Below are 18575 nucleotides of genomic sequence, written 5' to 3' on the forward strand. Positions count from 1 at the left end.
CATGCCGTTGGCTTGTGTTCTGTTGAATGCCACGTTCTGCGGCATGTTTAAGGTGTGAGCTGGTAAGATGCTCACCTTAGTTTAACAATAAATCCTTTCCTCGAAATGTCCGTCTCCCTGGGCACAGTTCCTATAACTGGAGTCTGGAGGAGGGGCATAGAGGGAGGAGCCAGTTCACACCCTTTGAAAGTCTTAAAGTGCCCATGTCTCTTGCGGATCCCGTCTATACCCCATGGTTCTTAATGTGACCCCAGCATCCTCTACGGACTAAGAGAAAATAATGCCCTTGCGCACTATCCTGACTTCTCCTCCCGTCTGCTTACTTTGTGCCTTCCAACGCACAATGCGAACTACAGGTGGTGCTGCAGGGCCCACACCCTTTTACTTGCCTTACAGAACAGCTCTGGAGCTGTTACAGTGCCCAGCTGCTGCAAGAAATCAGCTTGAATGCTTCAGGGGATGGGGCATGGCCAACATGAGCCCCACACCAAAGGAGGGTGGGGGTGTTTAATGTGAACTAGGGGTCATCCAAGCACTGCAAAAGGCCGCCATGCCCTGCATGCCCCTTTTCTCTTTTCATATGCAGATGAGGGTTCCAGTCAACTTTGGCCCACTGCTTGGATAACATCACCGTATGCAAATCCGTCTGCTGCAGACCTTCCCCCAGGAATGCTTGTACTAGTTGTTGCATATGGTGCTTCAGTATTAGGCAGCCTTCCGCCCTCCCATGTTCATCTGAAAAGATGTGGTCTCCCTGCAGTTGTTGTCCCCAGACGAGAGTTCCCTTGTGCTTCCTCAGTTGAATCTCCTTAACTTGACGGGGGAGGTGCTGCCCGAGCAGCCCTCCCCAGCCCTATCCCAACTCATATTTATTTTGCATATGAGATCTCTTGATCATGAAGATTGTTCTCACAGGGTGAGGTTCATCCATTATATTTTAAAATAGGAAGGTACGAATTACATATTTGAATTGCATCTATGTGCTGGATTCAAATGTCCCCCCCCCTTCCTTTCTCAATTGTGCCCGTCAGCAGCTATTCTAAGGTTGCTGCCAATGGGTGTGACACATTAATTTTAGTGGAGGAAAGTGCAGTGCACCAAAACATAAGCTGACACAATCATGGAGAATGCGCCAGCATATATGCTCTTCTATCTATATTTTGCAAACCTGCTCTTGTCCCCTCCAGCTGCTCTATGTAGATTTAACGTCTGGCAAGGTGCATAACCCACTGACAAGCAGGAACACTCCTGCATGAGTTTTCTCTCTCACTAGCTGGATGATACACAATCATTTGCATGCGCTCCACTTCCGACACACCACCCACCCAACCACCCAGTCACCAGAGCCACCCACAAGCCAACTGGCTCCGTGATTTAATTTGCACAGTGTAGTCATCCAGGCAGCATGTCCTTCTCAATGGAAGGATCTCTGGTTCCATGGAATCTTCCGCATTGGAATGCTGCGGAACAAAAAGGATTTAAATATTCAGCTTGCTAGCATTCAATGTACCTGCGGCTTGGCTCTAGCACATGGGTCTTCATCCTGTGGCCCTCCAGCTGCTGTGAAACTACACATCCCAGCATGCCCTGCCACAGTTTTGCTATTAAGGTATGCTAAAACTGAGGCAGGGCATGCTGGGATGTGTAGTTCCACAGCAGCTGGAGGGTCGCAGGTTGAAGACCCATGTTTTAGCATGCCTGTTCTATGATGCATGTTCCATGATGTCACAATCAGCTTGGAATGGGGTGTCTAGCAGGCATTTGCTGACAGCCACTTGAGGGAGACACACATCAGGAGATGCAGCATATCGGAGGTCTTCGATGCCTTTCCAGCAAATGCACACCACCTGCTGCTGGTCTGGACACAAAACAATGCCCACAATCGAAGTCCCAAAATGCCCAACTACAGGATTCATGTAAGTAGTGAATTTAGGAATGAATTTAGAAGTAGGAAATTAAGTTAGTTCACAAGTACATTCAAATTCAGATCTAAAGACTAAACACAAAACACAAAATAAGACTCCACAGAGCAATTATCAGGTGTCTTTATTAATTGTTGCATTTAAAAAATCAAGCAATTAGGGAGCACAATGTTGCGACAATGTAACCCTATTTGCAAAATAGTACTAAATAAGTTTGTCGATGTAAGACATTTGCAAAGGCGCAAACAAAACACGCTGGAAAATGCAACTGAATCTGTTTTTGGAGGTTAGAAAAGATGCAGGATCAAGTAGCTCCATGGGTAGGGTGTTTGATTAGAATTCAACAGGTTATAGGTTTGAATCCTGGGTATGATAGTTTGAGGTGTTATTTAATAAAGCATGTTTATATATTAGTCACACATGGCTTACTTGTACAAATGGCATGTCACCAGTTAGTGCTGACTGCTGATATGCCATTTGCACTAAAACAAATTAAAATGGTAAAAGTTATTGTACTTTAAGTAAAAATAAAAGCTAAAATATCAATCCCAGTTTTGGATTACTTTAATGAACAAAAACAAAATGCATATAGCAAAGGATAGTTTCAATCTGCCTACCTCTGGGTTATGGACCCAGCATGCTTCCATTACAGTACTCTGCTGCACATGTAAGTGCAAGAGATCCTGAAGCACTCACTCATCATGGGAAAGTACCAATGTGTTTCTTCATTGGTTGATGGAAGAAACATCTTACAAAAACTCTCCACATTATTGACTTTTTAAAATGTTTCTAGGAATCGTTCTAGATGAATGCTTATTAGCCTTTGTCAGTATGGACTTTTACAAAGTGTTGCTGTGGCGCAATCAGTTACTGTGTAAGGCTATTAACCAAAAGGTTGGTGGTTCAATCCCACCCAGGGACGTAATTGACCTTGTTATCAGATTTTGGTGATCTTTATGTAGACAAGTGAAAATTTCAAACCCCCTCTTATGGTGTAGGGTACCTGGCCTTCTCTGATGTAATCAGAGTTAGATTTGATTCAGTGATTTTATAAAAACAGCTAGGAAGCACAATTTAGCAGTGGGTTGCAGAGAAAAAGAAATATGCTGGCAAAAAAATCCAATTGAGTGATTAAACAGCTTTTCATTTTCTGGCTTTATTTTTATGCTAACAAATTTGTTCTCTGAAAAGTGTCCACAAAGCCAAGTTTCTGATTAACACATTTGTAGGGATGGTTTTTAACCTATTACTAAATTAAACTTGCTTCATTGGAAAGGCAGCAAGATGCATCCTCATTTCAATATCTACTGAAATAATACAGGTTGACACCAGGAAACATTAACGCCACTGCATCCTTTGTGCTTTCTCATGTGGAAGTCTGTTTAATGTGAAAACAAGGTGATATCTAATTAGCACACAGGTAAGGAATTAAGAAAATCTTTATTTAAGGGTGAAGATGTTTCTCACAAAATCGTTGCCCCAATGCATCATTGAAATTCAAGCTGGAAAGATGATTTTAATATATCACTTGTACATTTTGTATTGCTCTTCTGGTGACAATGTAGTTTGTTTTTGTCAATTACCATTTTAATAATCGGGTAAAGAAAATTAAGTGGATTTTTGAAAGAAAACAATACTGTCAATATACTATTAAAACAAATGAAAATGGTAAAAGTTATTGTACTTTAAGTAAAAATAAAAGAGCAAAAATATCAATCCCAGTTTTGGATTACTTTAATTAACAAAAAAAAAACGCATATAGCAGAGGATAGTTTCAATCTGCCTACCTCTGGGCTATGGACCCAGCATGCTTCCATTACAGTACTCTGCTGCACATGTAATTGCAAGAGATCCTGAAGCACTCACTCATCATGGGAAAGTACCAATGTGTTTCTTCATTGGTTGATGGAAGAAACATCTTACAAAAACTCTCCAGATTATTGACTATTTAAAGTTTTTCTAGGAAACGTTCTAGATGAATGCTTATTAGCCTTTGTCAGTATGTACTTTTGCAAAGTGTCGCTGTGGCGCAATCAGTTAGTGTGTACAGCTATTAACCAAAAGGTTGGTGGTTCAATCCCACCCAGGGATGTTATTGACCTTGTCATCAGATTTTGGTGATCTTTAAGTAGACAAGTCAAAATTTCAAACCCCCTCTTATGGTGTAGGGTACCTGGCCTTCTCTGATGTAATCAGAGTTAGATTTGATTAAGTGATTTTATAAAAGAACAGCTAGGAAGCACAACTTAGCAGTGGGTTGCAGAGAAAAAGAAATACGCTTGCAGAAAAATCCAATTGAGTGATTAAACAGCTCTTCATTTTCTGGCTTTATTTTTATGCTAACTAATTTGTTCTCTGAAAAGTGTCCACAAAGCCAAGTATCTGATTAACACCTTTGTAGGGATGGTTTTTCACCTATTACTAAATTAAACTTGCTTCATTGGAAAGGCAGCAAGTGATGTCATCCAAGCAGTGGGTCAAAGTTTGCTTCAACCCTCGTCTGCTTATGAAAAGAGAAAAGGGATATGCAGGGCATGGCGGCCTTTTGCGACGCTTGGATGACCCCTAGTTCGCATTAAACACCCCCACCCTCCTTCGGTGTGGGGCTCATGTTGGCCATGCCCCAGCCCCTGAAGCATTCAAGCTGATTTCTTGCAGCAGCTGGGTACTGTAACAGCTCCAGAGCTGCTCTGTAAGGCAAGTAAAAGGGTGTGGGCCCTGCAGCACTACCTGTAGTTTGCATTGTGCATTGGAAGCACAAAGTAAGCAGACGGGAGGAGAAGTCAGGATAGTGCACAAGGTTATAGAAGGGAGGGGCTCAAGAAAAGAGAAGTGGAAACAGACAGCATACTAGGCTGGAGAGAGACCTGAGACAAAGAGATCTGAATTATACGAGAGCCGTCCAGGGGAAACACAAATTATGCAGTCAAGTTTCCCACATTTGGGGAAATCGCAAGGGGCAGCACACCCAGAGTGCAATGGGTGAGCCTTGCCCTGGGAGAAGCACCTTCATGATCATAGTATCTCACCTGGCAGGTTAGTAGGAGTTGGGCTAGAGCTGGGGAGGGTCGCTGCTCGGGCACTACCTTTCAAGTGAAGGAGATCCAACTGAGGCAGCACAAGGGAACTCTCAAAAGAAGAACAAGGCTAGAGGAAGATCTGAGACAAAGAAATCTGACTTTACCAGAGCTGACCAGAGGAAAGCACAAACACAGTCCACCACTACCACAAATAATGCAGTCGAGTTTCCCACATTTGGGGAAATCACAGGGGTCAGCATACACAGAATGCAATGAATGAACCTCACCCTGGGAAAACAATCTTCATGACAATAGTATCTCCTATGCAAAATAAGTATGATTTGGGATAGGGCTGGGGAGGGCCGCTGCTCAGGCACATCTCTGTCAAGTAAAGGAGATTCAACTGAGGCAGCACAAGGGAACTCTCATCTGGGGACAACAACTGCAGGGAGAACACATATTTTCAGATGAACATGGGGTGGCAGAAGGCTGCCTAATACTGAAGCACCCCCAAACAACAAACCAAATGCAACAACTAGTGCAAGCATTCCTGGGGGATGGCCTGCAGCAGATGGATTTGAATATGGTGATGTCATCCAAGCAGTGGGTCAAAGTTGGCTTCAACCCTTGTCTGCATATGAAAAGAGAAAAGGAGCGTGCAGGGCATGGAGGCCTTTTGTGGTGCTTGGATGACCCCTAGTTCGCATTAAGCACCCCCACCCTCCTTCGGTGTGGGGCTCATGTTGGCCATTCCCCAGCCCCTGAAGCATTCAAGCTGATTTCTTGCAGCAGCTGGGCACTGTAACAGCTCCAGAGCTGCTCTGTAAAGCAAGTAAAAGGGTGTGGGCCCTGCAGCACTACCCGTAGTTTGCATTGTGCATTGGGAGGCACAAAGTAAGCAGACGGGAGGAGAAGTCAGGATAGTGCACAAGGGTATAGAAGGGAGGGGCTCAAGAAAAAAGAAGTGGAACCAGACAGCAAACTAGGCTGGAGAGAGACCTGAGACAAAGAGATCTGAATTACATGAGAGCCGACCAGGGAAAACTCAAATTATGCAGTCAAGTTTCCCACATTTGGGGAAATCGCAGGGGCAGCACACCCAGAGTGCAATGGGTGAGCCTTGCCCTGGGAGAAGCAACTTCATGATCATAGTATCTCACCTGGCAGGTAAGTAGGAGTTGGGCTAGAGCTGGGGAGGGTCGCTGCTCGGGCACCCCCCTGTCAAGTGAAGGAGATCCAACTGAGGCAGCACAAGGGAACTCTCGAAAGAAGAACAAGGCTAGAGGAAGATCTGAGACAAAGAAATCTGAATTTTACCAGAGCTGACCAGAGGAAAGCACAAATACAGTCCCCCACTACCACAAATAATGCAGTCGAGTTTCCCACATTTGGGGAAATCACAGGGGTCAGCATACCCAGAATGCAATGAATGAACCTCACCCTGGGAAAACAATCTTCATGACAATAGTATCTCCTATGCAAAATAAGTATGATTTGGGATAGGGCTGGGGAGGGCCGCTGCTCAGGCACATCTCTGTCAAGTAAAGGAGATTCAACTGAGGCAGCACAAGGGAACTCTCATCTGGGGACAACAACTGCAGGGAGAACACATATTTTCAGATGAACATGGGGTGGCAGAAGGCTGCCTAATACTGAAGCACCCCCAAACAACAAACCAAATGCAACAACTAGTGCAAGCATTCCTGGGGGATGGCCTGCAGCAGATGGATTTGAATATGGTGATGTCATCCAAGCAGTGGGTCAAAGTTGGCTTCAACCCTTGTCTGCATATGAAAAGAGAAAAGGAGCGTGCAGGGCATGGAGGCCTTTTGTGGTGCTTGGATGACCCCTAGTTCGCATTAAGCACCCCCACCCTCCTTCGGTGTGGGGCTCATGTTGGCCATTCCCCAGCCCCTGAAGCATTCAAGCTGATTTCTTGCAGCAGCTGGGCACTGTAACAGCTCCAGAGCTGCTCTGTAAAGCAAGTAAAAGGGTGTGGGCCCTGCAGCACTACCCGTAGTTTGCATTGTGCATTGGGAGGCACAAAGTAAGCAGACGGGAGGAGAAGTCAGGATAGTGCACAAGGGTATAGAAGGGAGGGGCTCAAGAAAAAAGAAGTGGAACCAGACAGCAAACTAGGCTGGAGAGAGACCTGAGACAAAGAGATCTGAATTACATGAGAGCCGACCAGGGAAAACTCAAATTATGCAGTCAAGTTTCCCACATTTGGGGAAATCGCAGGGGCAGCACACCCAGAGTGCAATGGGTGAGCCTTGCCCTGGGAGAAGCAACTTCATGATCATAGTATCTCACCTGGCAGGTAAGTAGGAGTTGGGCTAGAGCTGGGGAGGGTCGCTGCTCGGGCACCCCCCTGTCAAGTGAAGGAGATCCAACTGAGGCAGCACAAGGGAACTCTCGAAAGAAGAACAAGGCTAGAGGAAGATCTGAGACAAAGAAATCTGAATTTTACCAGAGCTGACCAGAGGAAAGCACAAATACAGTCCCCCACTACCACAAATAATGCAGTCGAGTTTCCCACATTTGGGGAAATCACAGGGGTCAGCATACCCAGAATGCAATGAATGAACCTAACCCTGGGAGAACAATCTTCATGACCATGGTATCTCCTATGCAAAATAAGTATGATTTGGGATAGGGCTGGGGAGGGCCGTTGCTCAGGCACATCTCTGTCAAGTAAGTTGCATTTGATTTGTTGTTTGGGGGTGCTTCAGTATTAGGCAGCCTTCTGCCCTACCATGTTCATCTGAAAATATGTGTTCTCCCTGCAGTTGTTGTCCCCAGATGAGAGTTCCCTTGTGCTGCCTCAGTTGAATCTCCTTTTGGAGAAGACCTCAATAAGATTGTAGCTGATCTGGCTACTGCTAAAACAGCTTGCCTACCTAGTATGACTCCTACCACGCAGAAGGCTAAAAGTACTTTTCTTGGCCCTTTCATCCTCCAGGTAAAGCGTACCCAAGGTCAGGCATACCCAAAGCAAGCTCATGTTTCCAGACCTGCCAAGCCCAGACTGAAGCAATCCTGGGCTGCCCATCAGCCTGCTTCCAAAACGGACAAGCCTGCCGCATGACGGTGCAGGCCTCCCTCTGGGGGATCCCAGGGTGGGGGGCCCGACTTCTAGGTTTGGCAAAGAAAGGTATAATTCTAAGCTAGAGAATTCTGTTTGGAGCTCACCTTGTACTTTGTGAAGAAATAATCAGCATTGTGGCTGAGCAGATACATGTAGTGTGTGGCTGCAAACTGCATGGATCTGCTGCGTTGTAATGCTGATTCTTTTTTTTTGCAAAGTACCAATAGCTTCATATAATGTTCACAATTTTTATGCAGGATCAAATAGCTCAATAGGTAGGGTGTTTGATTAGAATTCAACAGGTTATAGGTTTGAATCCTGGGTATGGTAGTTTGAGATGTGTTATTTAATAAAGTATGTTGTTCTGACTGCCGGCATCCTATCACCTGGGATATCATACTAAATAAATGGAGTTGATCAAATTTTTTTTTTTTTTTTTAACTAGGGACAATTTCCAGATACTTCCCTTTATAACTGAGATTGCCCCCTGGAACTTCACATCAGTTGACAACTATGCATGAGTGGGCAGTGCTTGCCCTGGATCTGTCCACCCATTTATGTGCCGCCATAAAATAAAGCATGACTAACAGTTATCCTGGGCGTACACTACACAATTATCTGTCAGGCTATCTATCCAGTCTGGATGGTTGGAATGAAAATCTGGTAATGTATAGGAGCAAATGTCAATTAACCATTTGCTCCCAAACACTAGAAAAGTGGTCAAAAATGGTCATTACACAAATTGGTTAAACCCAAAATTTAACCAATTTGTTTAGGGGACCATTTTTGTCCATTTTTTAGTGTTTGAGAGTAAATCGTTGATGGTCATTTGCTCACATAGATAACCGGATTTCTATTCCAACCAGCCAGTGTTGGAGAGATGGTCTGCCAGATTACATAATGCATACCAGAGCCATAACTAGACTTTTTGGTGCCCTGTGACAGAGAATTATATGCCCTCCCCCCCATTTTTGCAATATGGACAAAAGGCGCATGCCTTGTGGGGAAGGGGCATAACAAGATTGGTCTCAGAGAAAGCACATGAGATATGAAGATATATCTAGTATACTTGACACTCAATGGTTTGTGGTATTGCAGGGGTGCCCTCCTTAAATGCATATACAGTCACACATGGCATGTTTGTGTAAATGGCATATCAGCAGTCAGCACTAACTGGTGACATGCCATTTGTACAAGTAAGCCATGTGTGACTAATATATAAACATACTTTATTAAATAACACCTCAAACTATCATACCCAGGATTCAAACCTAAAACCTGTTAAATTCTAATCAAACACCCTACCCATTGAGCTACTTGATCCTGCATCTATTCTAACCTCCAAAAACAGATTCAGTTGCATTTTCCAGCGTGTTTTGTTTGCGCCTTTGCAAATGTCTTACATCGACAAACTTATTTAGTACTATTTTGCAAATAGGGTTACATTGTCGCAACATTGTGTTCCCTAATTGCTTGATTTTTTAAATGCAAAAATTGATAAAGACACCTGATAATTGCTCTGTGGAGTCTTCTTTTGTGTCTACTTCTTATCTACATTTAATTCCCTACCTATAATCAAGGCATTTTTAAATGCTGGGTGCTGCCAGGACGTGAGGCCTACCTAGTCTTTAGATCTGAATTTGAATGTACTTGTGAACTAACTTAATTTCCTACTTCTAAATTCATTCCTAAATTCACTACTTACATTAATCCTGTAGTTGGGCATTTTGAGCCTTCAATTGTGGGCATTGTTTTGTGTCCAGACCAGCAGCTGGTGGTGTGCATTTGCTGGAAAGGCATCGAAGACCTCCGATATGCTGCATCCCCTGATGTGTGTCTGCCTCAAGTGGCTGTCAGCAAATGCATGCTAGACACCCCATTCCAAGCTGATTGTGACATCACGGAACATGCATCATAGAACAGGCATGCTAGAACATGGGTCTTCAACCTGCGACCCTCCAGCTGCTGTGGAACTACATATCCCAGCATGCCCTGCCTCAGTTTTAGCATACCTTAAAAGCAAAACTGTGGCAGGGCATGCTGGGATGTGTAGTTTCACAGCAGCTGGAGGGCCACAGGATGAAGACCCATGTGCTAGAACCAAACCGCAGGTACATTGAATGCTAGCAAGCTGAATGTTTAAATCCTTTTTGTTCCGCAGCATTCCAATGCGGAAGATTCCATGGAACCAGAGATTATTCCATTGAGAAGGACATGCTGCCTGGATGACTGCACTGTGCAAATTAAATCACGGAGCCAGTTGGCTTGTGGGTGGCTCTGGTGACTGGGTGGTTGGGTGGGCGGTGTGTCGGAGGTGGAGCACATGCAAATGAATGTGTATCATCCAGCTAGTGAGAGAGAAAACTCATGTAGGAGTGTGCCTGCTTGTCAGTGAGTTATGCACCTTGCCAGACGTCAAATCTACATGGAGCAACTGGAGGGGACAAGAGCAGGTTTGGAAAATATAGACAGAAGAGCATATATGCTGGCGCATTCTCCATGATTGTGTCAGCTTATGTTTTGGTGCACTGCACTTTCCTCCACTAAGTTTTAGCCATTTTGTTTAAACGCAAGTGTAGTTGCTTCTCGCTCTTTTGGCTGTGATATTGTATTGTGGTTGAAGAGTCTGCTGGAGGGATTGTTTTCTTCATTGGCGAGAGACTGAAGATATTCCAGGATGGAAGGCTTGGGAACACTATCCGTTTTTCAGTTGTGGAAGAGTTGAAAGACCGGATTGGACTACATTCTATAGTAAAGGGTATCTTTGTATTTATTAATCCTCCCTTTATATGTGTCTGTCTTTCAATAAAGCTTTGGGCTTGTGATTCCGTCACCCTCTTACACTCCACACCCATAGCCTTATTAACTATTGTATTGTTTAAATGTATAGTGCAGTTCATGATTTATAGTGTAGGCTGACCTGTGCTGTAGTTCTTGAACTGTACTATACCGACAGCATTTGTATTGTGTTTTGGCTGTGCTGCAACACAGTACTTATGTGTGTAATGTTTATGTATGTTTTTTTGCTTCTTTATGTCAATAAAGACTGCTTTTTCAATCCAATATCTGAAAACAATCAATGTTTATCTTTGATGGCAATAGAAGTGGTATGATATTTGCTGCTTTTGAAAGGCAATATCTGATATGTCCCCTATCTGGGAACCATATATTAAATGGCTTTTCAGAAAAGGGAGATGGGAGAAGAGCTTTCAGTACTTGTAGGACCGATGCACATTTCCTATTCTAGCCTCCAAAAACAGATTCAGTTGCATTTTCCAGCGTGTTTTGGATGCGCCTTTGCAAATGTCTTACATCGACAAACTTATTTAGTACTATTTTGCAAATAGGGTTACATTGTTGCAACATTGTGTTCCCTAATTGCTTGATTTTTTAAATGCAACAATTGATAAAAACACCTGATAACTGCTCTGCGGAGTCTTATTTTGTGTCTACTTCTTATCTACATTTAATTCCGTACCTCTAATCAAGGCATTTTTAAATGCTGGCGACTGCCAGAACGTGTGGACTAACTAGACTTTAGATCTGAATTTGAATGTACTTGTGAACTAACTTAATTTCCTACTTCTAAATTCATTCCTAAATTCACTACTTACATGAATCCTGTAGTTGGGCATTTTGGGACTTCGATTGTGGGCATTGTTTTGTGTCCAGACCAGCAGCAGGTGGTGTGCATTTGCTGGAAAGGCATCGAAGACCTCCGATATGCTGCATCTCCTGATGTGTGTCTCCCTCAAGTGGCTGTCAGCAAATGCCTGCTAGACACCCCATTCCAAGCTGATTGTGACATCACGGAACATGCATCATAGAACAGGCATGCTAAAACATGGGTCTTCAACCTGCGACCCTCCAGCTGCTGTGGAACTACACATCCCAGCATGCCCTGCCTCAGTTTTAGCATACCTTATAGCAAAACTGTGGCAGGGCATGCTGGGATGTGTAGTTTCACAGCAGCTGGAGGGCCACAGGATGAAGACCCATGTGCTAGAGCCAAGCCGCAGGTACATTGAATGCTAGCAAGCTGAATATTTAAATCCTTTTTGTTCCGCAGCATTCCAATGCGGAAGATTCCATGGAACCAGAGATCCTTCCATTGAGAAGGACATGCTGCCTGGATGACTACACTGTGCAAATTAAATCACGGAGCCAGTTGGTTTGTGGGTGGCTCTGGTGACTGGGTGGTTGGGTGGGTGGTGTGTCGGAGGTGGAGCACATGCAAATGATTGTGTATCATCCAGCTAGTGAGAGTGAAAACTCATGCAGGAGTGTGCCTGCTTGTCAGTGGGTTATGCACCTTGCCAGACGTTAAATCTACATAGAGCAGCTGGAGGGGACAAGAGCAGGTTTGCAAAATATAGATAGAAGAGCATATATGCTGGCGCATTCTCCATGATTGTGTCAGCTTATGTTTTGGTGCACTGCACTTTCCTCCACTAAGTTTTAGCCATTTTTGTTAAGCTCAAGTGTAGTTGCTTCTCGGCCTTTTGGCTGTGATCTTGTATTGTGGTTGAAGGGTCTGCTGGAGGGAGGGATTGCTTTCTTCATTGGCGAAAGACCAAAGATATTCCAGGATGGAAGGCTTGGGAACACTATCCGTTTTTCAATTGTGGAAGAGTTGAAAGACCGGATTGGACTACATTCTATAGTAAAGGATGTCTTTCTATTTATTAATCCTCCCCTTATATGTGTCAGTCTTTCAATAAAGCTTCGGGCTTGTGATTCCCTCACCCTCTTACACTCCACACCCATAGCCTTATTAACTGTTGTATTATTGTACAGTTTAAATGTATAGTGCAGTTCATGATTTATAGTGTAGGCTGGCCTGTGCTGTAGTTCTTGAACTGTACTATACCGTCAGCATTTCTATTGTGTTTTGGCATTGCCGCAACGCGGTACTTATGTGTGTAATGTTTATGTATGTTTTTTTGCTTCTTTATGTGCATCGGTCCTACAAGTACTGAAAGCTCTTCTCCCATCTCCCTTTTCTGAAAAGCCATTTAATATATGGTTCCCAGATAGGGGACATATCAGATATTGCCTTTCAAAAGCATCAAATATCATACCACTTTTATTGCCATCAAAGATAAACATTGATTGTTTTCAGATATTGGCTTGAAAAAGCAGTTTTTATTGACATTAAAAAACATACATAAACATTACACACATAAGTACAGTGTTGCAGCACAGCCAAAACACAATACAAATGCTGACGGTATAGTACAGTTCCAGAACTACAGCACAGGCCAGCCTACACTATAAATCATGAACTGCACTATACATTTAAACTATACAATAATACAACAGTTAATAAGGCTATGGGTGTGGAGTGTAAGAGGGTGAGGGATTCACAAAACCGAAGCTTTATTGTAACACAGACACATATAAGGGGAGGGTCAATAAATAGAAAGATATCCTTTACTATAGAATGTAGTCCAATCCGACCTCTGTGCTCTTCCACAACTGAAAAACAGATAGTGTTCCCAAGCCTTCCATCCTGGAATATCTTTGGTCTTTCGCCAATGAAGAAAACAATCCCTCCCTCCAGCAGACCCTTCAACCACGATACAAGATCACAGCCAAAAGGCCGAGAAGCAACTACACTTGAGCTTAACAAAAATGGCTAAAACTTAGTGGAGGAAAGTGCAGTGCACCAAAACATAAGCTGACACAATCATGGAGAATGCGCCAGCATATATGCTCTTCTATCTATATTTTGCAAACCTGCTCTTGTCCCCTCCAGCTGCTCTATGTAGATTTAACGTCTGGCAAGGTGCATAACCCACTGACAAGCAGGCACACTCCTGCATGAGTTTTCTCTCTCACTAGCTGGATGATACACAATCATTTGCATGCGCTCCACTTCCGACACACCACCCACCCAACCACCCAGTCACCAGAGCCACCCACAAGCCAACTGGCTCCGTGATTTAATTTGCACAGTGTAGTCATCCAGGCAGCATGTCCTTCTCAATGGAAGGATCTCTGGTTCCATGGAATCTTCCGCATTGGAATGCTGCGGAACAAAAAGGATTTAAATATTCAGCTTGCTAGCATTCAATGTACCTGCGGCTTGGCTCTAGCACATGGGTCTTCATCCTGTGGCCCTCCAGCTGCTGTGAAACTACACATCCCAGCATGCCCTGCCACAGTTTTGCTATTAAGGTATGCTAAAACTGAGGCAGGGCATGCTGGGATGTGTAGTTCCACAGCAGCTGGAGGGTCGCAGGTTGAAGACCCATGTTTTAGCATGCCTGTTCTATGATGCATGTTCCATGATGTCACAATCAGCTTGGAATGGGGTGTCTAGCAGGCATTTGCTGACAGCCACTTGAGGGAGACACACATCAGGAGATGCAGCATATCGGAGGTCTTCGATGCCTTTCCAGCAAATGCACACCACCTGCTGCTGGTCTGGACACAAAACAATGCCCACAATCGAAGTCCCAAAATGCCCAACTACAGGATTCATGTAAGTAGTGAATTTAGGAATGAATTTAGAAGTAGGAAATTAAGTTAGTTCACAAGTACATTCAAATTCAGATCTAAAGACTAAACACAAAACACAAAATAAGACTCCACAGAGCAATTATCAGGTGTCTTTATCAATTGTTGCATTTAAAAAAATCAAGCAATTAGGGAACACAATGTTGCGACAATGTAACCCTATTTGCAAAATAGTACTAAATAAGTTTGTCGATGTAAGACATTTGCAAAGGCGCAAACAAAACACGCTGGAAAATGCAACTGAATCTGTTTTTGGAGGTTAGAAAAGATGCAGGATCAAGTAGCTCCATGGGTAGGGTGTTTGATTAGAATTCAACAGGTTATAGGTTTGAATCCAGGGTATGATAGTTTGAGGTGTTATTTAATAAAGTATGTTTATATATTAGTCACACATGGCTTACTTGTACAAATGGCATGTCACCAGTTAGTGCTGACTGCTGATATGCCTTTTGCACTAAAACAAATTAAAATGGTAAAAGTTATTGTACTTTAAGTAAAAATAAAAGCTAAAATATCAATCCCAGTTTTGGATTACTTTAATGAACAAAAAAAAAATGCATATAGCAAAGGATAGTTTCAATCTGCCTACCTCTGGGTTATGGGCCCAGCATGCTTCCATTGCAGTACTCTGCTGCACATGTAAGTGCAAGAGATCCTGAAGCACTCACTCATCATGCGAAAGTACCAATGTGTTTCTTCATTGGTTGCTGGAAGAAACATCTTACAAAAACTCTCCAGATTATTGACTTTTTAAAGTTTTTCTAGGAAACGTTCTAGATGAATGCTTATTAATCTTTGTCAGTATGGACTTTTTGCAAAGTGTCTCTGTGGCGCAATCGGTTAGTGTGTTCAGCTATTAATCAAAAGGTTGGTGGTTCAATCCCACCCAGGGACGTAATTGACCTTGTAATCAGATTTTGGTGATATTTAAGTAGACAAGTCAAAATTGCAAACCCCCTCTTATGGTGTAGGGTACCTGGCCTTCTCTGATGTAATCAGAGTTAGATTTGATTAAGTGATTTTATAAAAAAAACAGCTAGGAAGCACAATTTAGCAGTGGGTTGCAGAGAAAAAGAAAAATGCTGGCAGAAAAATCCAATTGAGTGATTAAACAGCTCTTCATTTTCTGGGTTTATTTTTATGATAACAAATTTGTTCTCTGAAAAGTGTCCACAAAGCCAAGTATCTGATTAACATCTTTGTAGGGATGTTTTTTCACCTATTACTAAATTAAACTTGCTTCATTGGAAAGGCAGCAAGATGCATCCTCATTTCAATATCTACGGAAATAATACAGGTTGACACCAGGAAACATTAACGCCACTGCATCTTTGCTGTTTTCTCATGTGGAAGTCTGTTTAATGTGAAAACAAGGTGATATCTAATTAGCACACAGGTAAGGAATTAAGAAAATCTTTATTTAAGGGTGAAGATGTTTCTCACAAAATCGTTGCCCCAATGCATCATTGAAATTCAAGCTGGAAAGATGATTTTAATATATCACTTGTACATTTTGTATTGCTCTTCTGGTGACAATGTAGTTTGTTTTTGTCAATTACCATTTTAATAATCGGGTAAAGAAAATTAATTGGATTTTTGAAAGAAAACAATACTGTCAATATACTATTAAAACAAATTAAAATGGTAAAAGTTATTGTACTTTAAGTAAAAATAAAAGAGCAAAAATATCAATCCCAGTTTTGGATTAATTTAATTAACAAAACAAAATGCATATAGCAGAGGATAGTTTCAATCTGCCTACCTCTGGGTTATGGACCCAGCATGCTTCCATTACAGTACTCTGCTGCACATGTAAGTGCAAGAGATCCTGAAGCACTCACTCGTCATGGGAAAGTACCAATGTGTTTCTTCATTGGTTGATGGAAGAAACATCTTACAAAAACTCTCCACATTATTGACTTTTTAAAATGTTTCTAGGAATCGTTCTAGATGAATGCTTATTAGCCTTTGTAAGTATGTACTTTCGCAAAGTGTCGCTGTGGCGCAATCAGTTAGTGTGTAAGGCTATTAACCAAAAGGTTGGTGGTTCAATCCTACCCAGGGACTTAATTGACCTTGTTATCAGATTTTGGTGATCTTTAAGTAGACAAGTCAAAATTTCAAACCCCCTGTTATGGTGTAGGGTACCTGGCCTTCTCTGATGTAATCAGAGTTAGATTTGATTCAGTGATTTTATAAAAACAGCTAGGAAGCACAATTTAGCAGTGGGTTGCAGAGAAAAAGAAATATGCTGGCAGAAAAATCCAATTGAGTGATTAAACAGCTCTTCATTTTCTGGCTTTATTTTTATGCTAACTAATTTGTTCTCTGAAAAGTGTCCACAAAGCCAAGTATCTGATTAACATATTTGTAGGGATGGTTTTTCACCTATTACTAAATTAAACTTGCTTCATTGGAAAGGCAGCAAGATGCATCCTCATTTCAATATCTACTGAAATAATACAGGTTGACACCAGGAAACATTAACGCCACTGCATCCTTGCTGCTTTCTCATGTGGAAGTCTGTTTAATGTGAAAACAAGGTGATATCTAATTAGCACACAGGTAAGGAATTAAGAAAATCTTTATTTAAGGGTGAAGATGTTTCTCACAAAATCGTTGCCCCAATGCATCATTGAAATTCAAGCTGGAAAGATGATTTTAATATATCACTTGTACATTTTGTATTGCTCTTCTGGTGACAATGTAGTTTGTTTTTGTCAATTACCATTTTAATAATAGGGTAAAGAAAATTAAGTGGATTTTTGAAAGAAAACAATACTGTCAATATACTATTAAAACAAATTAAAATGGTAAAAGTTATTGTACTTTAAGTAAAAATAAAAGCTAAAATATCAATCCCAGTTTTGGATTACTTTAATGAACAAAAAAAAAATGCATATAGCAAAGGATAGTTTCAATCTGCCTACCTCTGGGTTATGGGCCCAGCATGCTTCCATTGCAGTACTCTGCTGCACATGTAAGTGCAAGAGATCCTGAAGCACTCACTCATCATGCGAAAGTACCAATGTGTTTCTTCATTGGTTGCTGGAAGAAACATCTTACAAAAACTCTCCAGATTATTGACTTTTTAAAGTTTTTCTAGGAAACGTTCTAGATGAATGCTTATTAGTCTTTGTCAGTATGGACTTTTTGCAAAGTGTCTCTGTGGCGCAATCGGTTAGTGTGTTCAGCTATTAGTCAAAAGGTTGGTGGTTCAATCCCACCCAGGGACGTAATTGACCTTGTGATCAGATTTTGGTGATATTTAAGTAGACAAGTCAAAATTGCAAACCCCCTCTTATGGTGTAGGGTACCTGGCCTTCTCTGATGTAATCAGAGTTAGATTTGATTAAGTGATTTTATAAAAAATCAGCTAGGAAGCACAATTTAGCAGTGGGTTGCAGAGAAAAAGAAAAATGCTGGCAGAAAAATCCAATTGAGTGATTAAACAGCTCTTCATTTACTGGCTTTATTTTTATGATAACAAATTTGTTCTCTGAAAAGTGTCCACAAAGCCAAGTATCTGATTAACATCTTTGTAGGGATGGTTTTTCACCTATTACTAAATTAAACTTGCTTCATTGGAAAGGCAGCAAGATGCATCCTCATTTCAATATCTACGGAAATAATACAGGTTGACACCAGGAAACATTAACGCCACTGCATCTTTGCTGTTTTCTCATGTGGAAGTCTGTTTAATGTGAAAACAAGGTGATATCTAATTAGCACACAGGTAAGGAATTAAGAAAATCTTTATTTAAGGGTGAAGATGTTTCTCACAAAATCGTTGCCCCAATGCATCATTGAAATTCAAGCTGGAAAGATGATTTTAATATATCACTTGTACATTTTGTATTGCTCTTCTGGTGACAATGTAGTTTGTTTTTGTCAATTACCATTTTAATAATCGGGTAAAGAAAATTAATTGGATTTTTGAAAGAAAACAATACTGTCAATATACTATTAAAACAAATTAAAATGGTAAAAGTTATTGTACTTTAAGTAAAAATAAAAGAGCAA

The 18575-nt window shown here is 41.9% G+C and overlaps 6 non-coding genes across 6 annotated transcripts; all 6 read right to left on the reverse strand.

The window, feature by feature from the left end:
* Positions 1–4802: 4802 nt before the first annotated feature.
* Positions 4803–4966, reverse strand: LOC135033566 (U1 spliceosomal RNA). Its single transcript, XR_010228920.1, has one exon. It is a non-coding gene; the product is annotated as a U1 spliceosomal RNA (small nuclear RNA).
* A 150-nt stretch (positions 4967–5116) lies between these two features.
* Positions 5117–5280, reverse strand: LOC135033660 (U1 spliceosomal RNA). Its single transcript, XR_010229003.1, has one exon. It is a non-coding gene; the product is annotated as a U1 spliceosomal RNA (small nuclear RNA).
* A 674-nt stretch (positions 5281–5954) lies between these two features.
* Positions 5955–6117, reverse strand: LOC135033610 (U1 spliceosomal RNA). The gene has a single exon (XR_010228961.1). It is a non-coding gene; the product is annotated as a U1 spliceosomal RNA (small nuclear RNA).
* A 152-nt stretch (positions 6118–6269) lies between these two features.
* LOC135033645 (U1 spliceosomal RNA) lies at positions 6270–6433 on the reverse strand. The gene has a single exon (XR_010228988.1). It is a non-coding gene; the product is annotated as a U1 spliceosomal RNA (small nuclear RNA).
* A 674-nt stretch (positions 6434–7107) lies between these two features.
* LOC135033611 (U1 spliceosomal RNA) lies at positions 7108–7270 on the reverse strand. Its single transcript, XR_010228962.1, has one exon. It is a non-coding gene; the product is annotated as a U1 spliceosomal RNA (small nuclear RNA).
* Positions 7271–7422: 152 nt separating this feature from the next.
* LOC135033592 (U1 spliceosomal RNA) lies at positions 7423–7586 on the reverse strand. Its single transcript, XR_010228944.1, has one exon. It is a non-coding gene; the product is annotated as a U1 spliceosomal RNA (small nuclear RNA).
* Between the last annotated feature and the right edge of the window lie 10989 nt (positions 7587–18575).

The sequence above is a fragment of the Pseudophryne corroboree genome, unplaced genomic scaffold (genome assembly GCF_028390025.1).
Source record: "Pseudophryne corroboree isolate aPseCor3 unplaced genomic scaffold, aPseCor3.hap2 scaffold_574, whole genome shotgun sequence".
Lineage (NCBI taxonomy): Eukaryota > Metazoa > Chordata > Amphibia > Anura > Myobatrachidae > Pseudophryne > Pseudophryne corroboree.